Source organism: Hoplias malabaricus, chromosome 6 (assembly GCF_029633855.1).
Source record: "Hoplias malabaricus isolate fHopMal1 chromosome 6, fHopMal1.hap1, whole genome shotgun sequence".
Taxonomy (NCBI): domain Eukaryota; kingdom Metazoa; phylum Chordata; class Actinopteri; order Characiformes; family Erythrinidae; genus Hoplias; species Hoplias malabaricus.
Genome location: NC_089805.1, coordinates 2,016,730 through 2,023,426, shown reverse-complemented (window position 1 = coordinate 2,023,426; position 6,697 = coordinate 2,016,730). Strand labels below are relative to the sequence as shown.

At 40.5% G+C, this 6,697-nt stretch overlaps 6 non-coding genes across 6 annotated transcripts; all 6 read right to left on the bottom strand.

Annotated features, from left to right (window-relative positions):
- Positions 1-1,144: 1,144 nt before the first annotated feature.
- LOC136700551 (U12 minor spliceosomal RNA) lies at positions 1,145-1,298 on the bottom strand. Its single transcript, XR_010803767.1, has one exon. It is a non-coding gene; the product is annotated as a U12 minor spliceosomal RNA (small nuclear RNA).
- A 915-nt stretch (positions 1,299-2,213) lies between these two features.
- Positions 2,214-2,366, bottom strand: LOC136700576 (U12 minor spliceosomal RNA). Its single transcript, XR_010803791.1, has one exon. It is a non-coding gene; the product is annotated as a U12 minor spliceosomal RNA (small nuclear RNA).
- Positions 2,367-2,910: 544 nt separating this feature from the next.
- LOC136700550 (U12 minor spliceosomal RNA) lies at positions 2,911-3,064 on the bottom strand. Its single transcript, XR_010803766.1, has one exon. It is a non-coding gene; the product is annotated as a U12 minor spliceosomal RNA (small nuclear RNA).
- Positions 3,065-3,979: 915 nt separating this feature from the next.
- Positions 3,980-4,132, bottom strand: LOC136700575 (U12 minor spliceosomal RNA). The gene has a single exon (XR_010803790.1). It is a non-coding gene; the product is annotated as a U12 minor spliceosomal RNA (small nuclear RNA).
- A 544-nt stretch (positions 4,133-4,676) lies between these two features.
- Positions 4,677-4,830, bottom strand: LOC136700549 (U12 minor spliceosomal RNA). Its single transcript, XR_010803765.1, has one exon. It is a non-coding gene; the product is annotated as a U12 minor spliceosomal RNA (small nuclear RNA).
- Positions 4,831-6,013: 1,183 nt separating this feature from the next.
- LOC136700558 (U12 minor spliceosomal RNA) lies at positions 6,014-6,166 on the bottom strand. Its single transcript, XR_010803774.1, has one exon. It is a non-coding gene; the product is annotated as a U12 minor spliceosomal RNA (small nuclear RNA).
- Positions 6,167-6,697: the final 531 nt, after the last annotated feature.

The window sequence follows — 6,697 nt, the reverse complement described above, 5'->3', positions numbered from 1 at the left end:
GGGTTCCTACTAAAAAACTGTACAACTGTGATTATAAAATGTAGCTTTCCTGCTCCCAATATATTGAATCATCATAAACAAATGCATTTAATTTATAGCTTGTTAATACTTTAATATAGATTCAAGTGTCTGTGTTGCTCCATTTGGATGTGGAGTCAGGCTCTCCCACTTATTTATTTATTTGTTATTTTTTAAACTCATTATATTAAGACATATATAAAAGTCAAGATTATCATTAAAGGAACACTAGGTGAGATTAGGGTCGTTTCCAAATTCCTTCAAAAATAACATAATGCAATTTCTGCAATGCTGAACCCAGCAGACCTAGCAATGACCGAAGCTCTTTTCCTCCTGTTACAAATCAGTAACGTATCAAAATAAATGTTGGTGCTTTTCCACCGCATGGGTCCAACTCTAAATGACTCGACTCTACGCGGCTTGGCTTGGCATGCTTAAAGTTCTCCACTGGCAGGGCCCCTCCTTGAAATGGAGCCGGTGACATAGCACGTCTCTAGGAATCGCTGGCTTTGAAACCCACAACACTGGTGGCGGTAAATTTAGGCGCTGTTTACTCATTGTGTATTTGTGTTTTTCTTCAACTTTCAATGGAAATTTTTGTCAGCCATCAGCCCAAGCAGCATTTACCACGGAGTTTTAGGGCCACGGCATTGATTAAAAAAAACAAAAAAAGACTCTGAGACTACAGTCAGAATTCTGAGAAAAATCTCTGAATAATTCTGAGAATAATCTCTGAATAATTAGCTGCACTTATAATGGGGCAGAAACAACCACAGTGTAATTGTGGAATGCAGTGTGTTGCTGAAGTCATACTATGGAATGAGCTGTGCATTTTATGGTGATTGACGTGACTCTGGCCAATCAGCACGAAATGCAGGGTTTACACCATTTAGTACCTACTAACAAGTAACATATTTAGCCAGTGCAAAAGCAAAAGAGCCGTGCTGAGTCAAGTAGAGTTGTGTAGATTTCATGCAGTGGAAAAATCACCATGAGAAACTATAACTTAAAAAAAACTTAATGATCCTTTAAGTAACAGCCACCCATTCTAACACAAACACAACAAATCCATGCCACGCCTGTAGATGGCAGGCCAGCACACTCTTTTTTTTTCACCAACATAATCAGGACAGATCCCACTAGCAGAAAGCTTCTCACTAAGTAGGTGAGTTCCTCTCCACAAAGACCTTTGTCCCTTATAAAAGTCCAGTTTACAATGACAGTAAATGCATAGGTATCACCCCATGCTGTTATTTTTCTTACTCATCAGTTTAAGGCATAACAGCTCTGATTCAGAATAACACTGTCCACATTGGGGCCAAGGATCTTCAGTCATGGTGGGCTACTCAAACAGCCTTCTACATAAACTTCCACACACAGTATAAGTATATATTAAAACCATGTTCAAAACCTATAGTGTATATAGCATCGACTCATGTTTTAAATACCACAGAAAACACTACTCAGTCCACTGTATTTTTCATTTATTTTAAAGGACAAACCTGTTGTATGATTATGAGGATTTGAGCAAGGCCTTATGGGATACCTACATTCAAGTAACCAGGTGAGCTCCATATTTGCACATATGCAGATTTTCAGAGTGTGGTAGGTGACCTCAACCTTTGCTTAAATTACTCTTTCGAAATAACAGACACACTCTGAAACAAGAAACAAAAAATAAATGTTTGGCACTGCATTAGACATCAAACATACAACCTGCTGTGTCTGATCGACTGTATCTCAGTTAAGAGGGATAGGCCTACATCTGTGTTACTATGTTGTGTTAGTTTTACAGAAATGACGTTCAAACTAGGAGACGTTGGGGACATTTGGGCTAAAAAATGTAAAGGCTTTACTAGCTTTTTTTAGAGTTTTTTTTCCCATATGAGTATTTTCAGAGGGGTATTCAGTAGTTGTACTGCGTCGCCACCTCGTGGTTGATGTATGTATTGCTACTAAGGCAGTCACGGAGGGACATTTCTGTTGCTTTTTAGACTTTTGTACAAATTACATTACTCTCTGACCTAAAAAAAAAGGGGAAAAAAGATGTGATTATTATTTTCCTCTGAATCTCACACGGTTTAAGGCTTGTTAGATAAGATAAAACCTCACACTTACACTTTGTCTATAAAAGCTACATACTTCATAATTCAAGTGATTTTTAAGTCTGTTTTTAGTTTCACAAATAGGGGGGCGGGGCAGATCCTGGTTCCCGGGGCGTCCAGCAGAGTAGGCTGGTCACCCTCAGGTCAGACCTGTACCCGTTCAAAAATTGAACTCGCAAATCTAGGCGAGGACGCGGGCGTCACCCCGCATCGTTATTTTCCTTACTCATCAGTTTAAGGCATAACTGAATCTAGGCGCCTTGCACTGAGCTCACACCCTCTTCCGAGGTCCACGAAAACGGTGAAGAGATATCAGCACCAAATATCAACGATTACGCCGCATAAGTGAGTTTATTCAGACGATGTGGATGAATACGCGTTATTATTGATATAGGCGACATGTGGTGTTAATATTACAGCTCTGCATTTCGTGGTGATTGACATGACTCTGGCCAATCAGCACGAAATGCAGGGTTTACACCATTTGTCACTATTTAGTACCTACTCATCATGGTTGGAACCCTGAGCGAACTGGGACTGAAAACCTACCCGTTTCCAGGAACCATGTACCATATTTAGCCAGTGGAAAAGCCAAAGAGCCGTGCTGAGTCAAGTAGAGTCGTGTAGATTTCATGCAGTGGAAAATCACCACGAGAAGCTATAACTTTAACACAAAAACGTATTGATCATTTAAGTAACAGCCACCCATTCTAACACAAACACAACAAAGCTATGCCAGGCCTGTAGGGGGCAGTGCAGCACTTTCTGTTTTTTCACCAACATTATCAGGACAGATCTAACTAGCAGAAAGCTTCTCACTAAGTAGGTGAGTTCCTCTCCACAGAGACCTTTGTCCTTTCAAAAAATCCAGTTTACAATGATTGTAAGTGCACAGGTATCACCCCATGCTGTTATTTTCCTTACTCATCAGTTTAAGGCATAACAGCTCGATTCAGAATAACGCCGTCCACATTGGGGCCAAGGATCTTCAGTCATGGTGGGCTACTCAAACAGCCTTCTACGTAAACTTCCACACACAGTATAAGTAGATATTAAAACCATGTTCGAAACCTATAGTGTATATAGCATCGACTCATGTTTTAAATACCACAGAAAACACTACTCAGTCCACTGTATTTTTCATTTATTTTAAAGGACAAACCTGTTGTATGATTATGAGGATTTGAGCAAGGCCTTATGGGATACCTACATTCAAGTAACCAGGTGAGCTCCATATTTGCACATATGCAGATTTTCAGAGTGTGGTAGGTGACCTCAACCTTTGCTTAAATTACTCTTTCGAAATAACAGACACACTCTGAAACAAGAAACAAAAAATAAATGTTTGGCACTGCATTAGACATCAAACATACAACCTGCTGTGTCTGATCGACTGTATCTCAGTTAAGAGGGATAGGCCTACATCTGTGTTACTATGTTGTGTTAGTTTTACAGAAATGACGTTCAAACTAGGAGACGTTGGGGACATTTGGGCTAAAAAATGTAAAGGCTTTACTAGCTTTTTTTAGAGTTTTTTTTCCCATATGAGTATTTTCAGAGGGGTATTCAGTAGTTGTACTGCGTCGCCACCTCGTGGTTGATGTATGTATTGCTACTAAGGCAGTCACGGAGGGACATTTCTGTTGCTTTTTAGACTTTTGTACAAATTACATTACTCTCTGACCTAAAAAAAAAAGGGGAAAAAAGATGTGATTATTATTTTCCTCTGAATCTCACACGGTTTAAGGCTTGTTAGATAAGATAAAACCTCACACTTACACTTTGTCTATAAAAGCTACATACTTCATAATTCAAGTGATTTTTAAGTCTGTTTTTAGTTTCACAAATAGGGGGGCGGGGCAGATCCTGGTTCCCGGGGCGTCCAGCAGAGTAGGCTGGTCACCCTCAGGTCAGACCTGTACCCGTTCAAAAATTGAACTCGCAAATCTAGGCGAGGACGCGGGCGTCACCCCGCATCGTTATTTTCCTTACTCATCAGTTTAAGGCATAACTGAATCTAGGCGCCTTGCACTGAGCTCACACCCTCTTCCGAGGTCCACGAAAACGGTGAAGAGATATCAGCACCAAATATCAACGATTACGCCGCATAAGTGAGTTTATTCAGACGATGTGGATGAATACGCGTTATTATTGATATAGGCGACATGTGGTGTTAATATTACAGCTCTGCATTTCGTGGTGATTGACATGACTCTGGCCAATCAGCACGAAATGCAGGGTTTACACCATTTGTCACTATTTAGTACCTACTCATCATGGTTGGAACCCTGAGCGAACTGGGACTGAAAACCTACCCGTTTCCAGGAACCATGTACCATATTTAGCCAGTGGAAAAGCCAAAGAGCCGTGCTGAGTCAAGTAGAGTCGTGTAGATTTCATGCAGTGGAAAATCACCACGAGAAGCTATAACTTTAACACAAAAACGTATTGATCATTTAAGTAACAGCCACCCATTCTAACACAAACACAACAAAGCTATGCCAGGCCTGTAGGGGGCAGTGCAGCACTTTCTGTTTTTTCACCAACATTATCAGGACAGATCTAACTAGCAGAAAGCTTCTCACTAAGTAGGTGAGTTCCTCTCCACAGAGACCTTTGTCCTTTCAAAAAATCCAGTTTACAATGATTGTAAGTGCACAGGTATCACCCCATGCTGTTATTTTCCTTACTCATCAGTTTAAGGCATAACAGCTCGATTCAGAATAACGCCGTCCACATTGGGGCCAAGGATCTTCAGTCATGGTGGGCTACTCAAACAGCCTTCTACATAAACTTCCACACACAGTATAAGTAGATATTAAAACCATGTTCGAAACCTATAGTGTATATAGCATCGACTCATGTTTTAAATACCACAGAAAACACTACTCAGTCCACTGTATTTTTCATTTATTTTAAAGGACAAACCTGTTGTATGATTATGAGGATTTGAGCAAGGCCTTATGGGATACCTACATTCAAGTAACCAGGTGAGCTCCATATTTGCACATATGCAGATTTTCAGAGTGTGGGAGGTGACCTCAACCTTTGCTTAAATTACTCTTTCGAAATAACAGACACACTCTGAAACAAGAAACAAAAAATAAATGGTTGGCACTGCATTAGACATCAAACATACAACCTGCTGTGTCTGATCGACTGTACCTCAGTTAAGAGGGATAGGCCTACATCTGTGTTACTATGACCTGTGGACAGTCACAAGTATGTTGTGTTAGTTTTACAGAAATGCCGTTCAAACTAGGAGACGTTGGGGACATTTTGGCTAAAACATTGAAAGGCTTTACTAGCTTTTTTTAGAGTACTTTCTCATATGAGTATTTTCAGATGGGTATTCAGTAGTTGTACTGCATCGCCACCTCGTGGTTGATGTATGTATTGCTACTAAGGCAGTCATGGAGGGAAATCTCTGTTGCTTTTTTAGACTTTTGTACAAATTACATTACTCTCTGACCTAAAAAAAAAAGAAAGAAAAAAAACAGCACATATACTTCACACAGCACATAATCCTATCTTTAATGCTTCTGTTTATTTCTGTGACTGACTGGCTCCAGTTGTTGTTAGTGTTTGCCATATCTGTCGTCGTTTCTTTGAGTTTATTCCCCTGCCGTAGTTTTTATGACCGGTGGGACTTATCTGCATTTTCTTGAAATTCATCCTGTGGAAACGCTAGTATATTTCTTCTAATGTGGTTTAGACTATTTCCATATACACGCATGGAAGATGTGATTATTATTTTCCTCTGAATCTCACACGGTTTAAGGCTTGTTAGATAAGATAAAACCTCACACTTACACTTTGTCTATAAAAGCTATATACTTCATAATTCAAGTGATTTTTAAGTCTGTTTTTAGTTTCACAATTAGGGGGGCGGGGCAGATCCTGGTCCCCGGGGCGTCCAGCAGAGTAGGCTGGTCACCCTCAGGTCAGACCTGTACCCGTTCAAAAATTGAACTCGCAAATCTAGGCGAGGACGCGGGCGTCACCCCGCATCGTTATTTTCCTTACTCATCAGTTTAAGGCATAACTGAATCTAGGCGCCTTGCACTGAGCTCACACCCTCTTCTGAGTTCCACGAAAACGGTGAAGAGATATCAGCACCAAATATCAACGATTACGCCGCATAAGTGAGTTTATTCAGACGATGTGGATGAATACGCGTTATTATTGATATAGGCGACATGTGGTGTTAATATTACAGCTCTGCATTTCGTGGTGATTGACATGACTCTGGCCAATCAGCACGAAATGCAGGGTTTACACCATTTGTCACCATTTAGTACCTACTCATCACGGTTGGAACCCTGAGCGAACTGGGACTGAAAACCTTCCCATTTCCAGGAACCATGTACCATATTTAGCCAGTGGAAAAGCCAAAGAGCCGTGCTGAGTCAAGTAGAGTCGTGTAGATTTCATGCAGTGGTGATTTTCCACGAGAAGCTATAACTTTAACACAAAAACTTATTGATCGTTTAAGTAACAGCCACCCATTTGAACACAAACACAACAAAGCCATGTCAGGCCTGTAGGGGGCAGTCCAGCACTTCTGTTTTTTC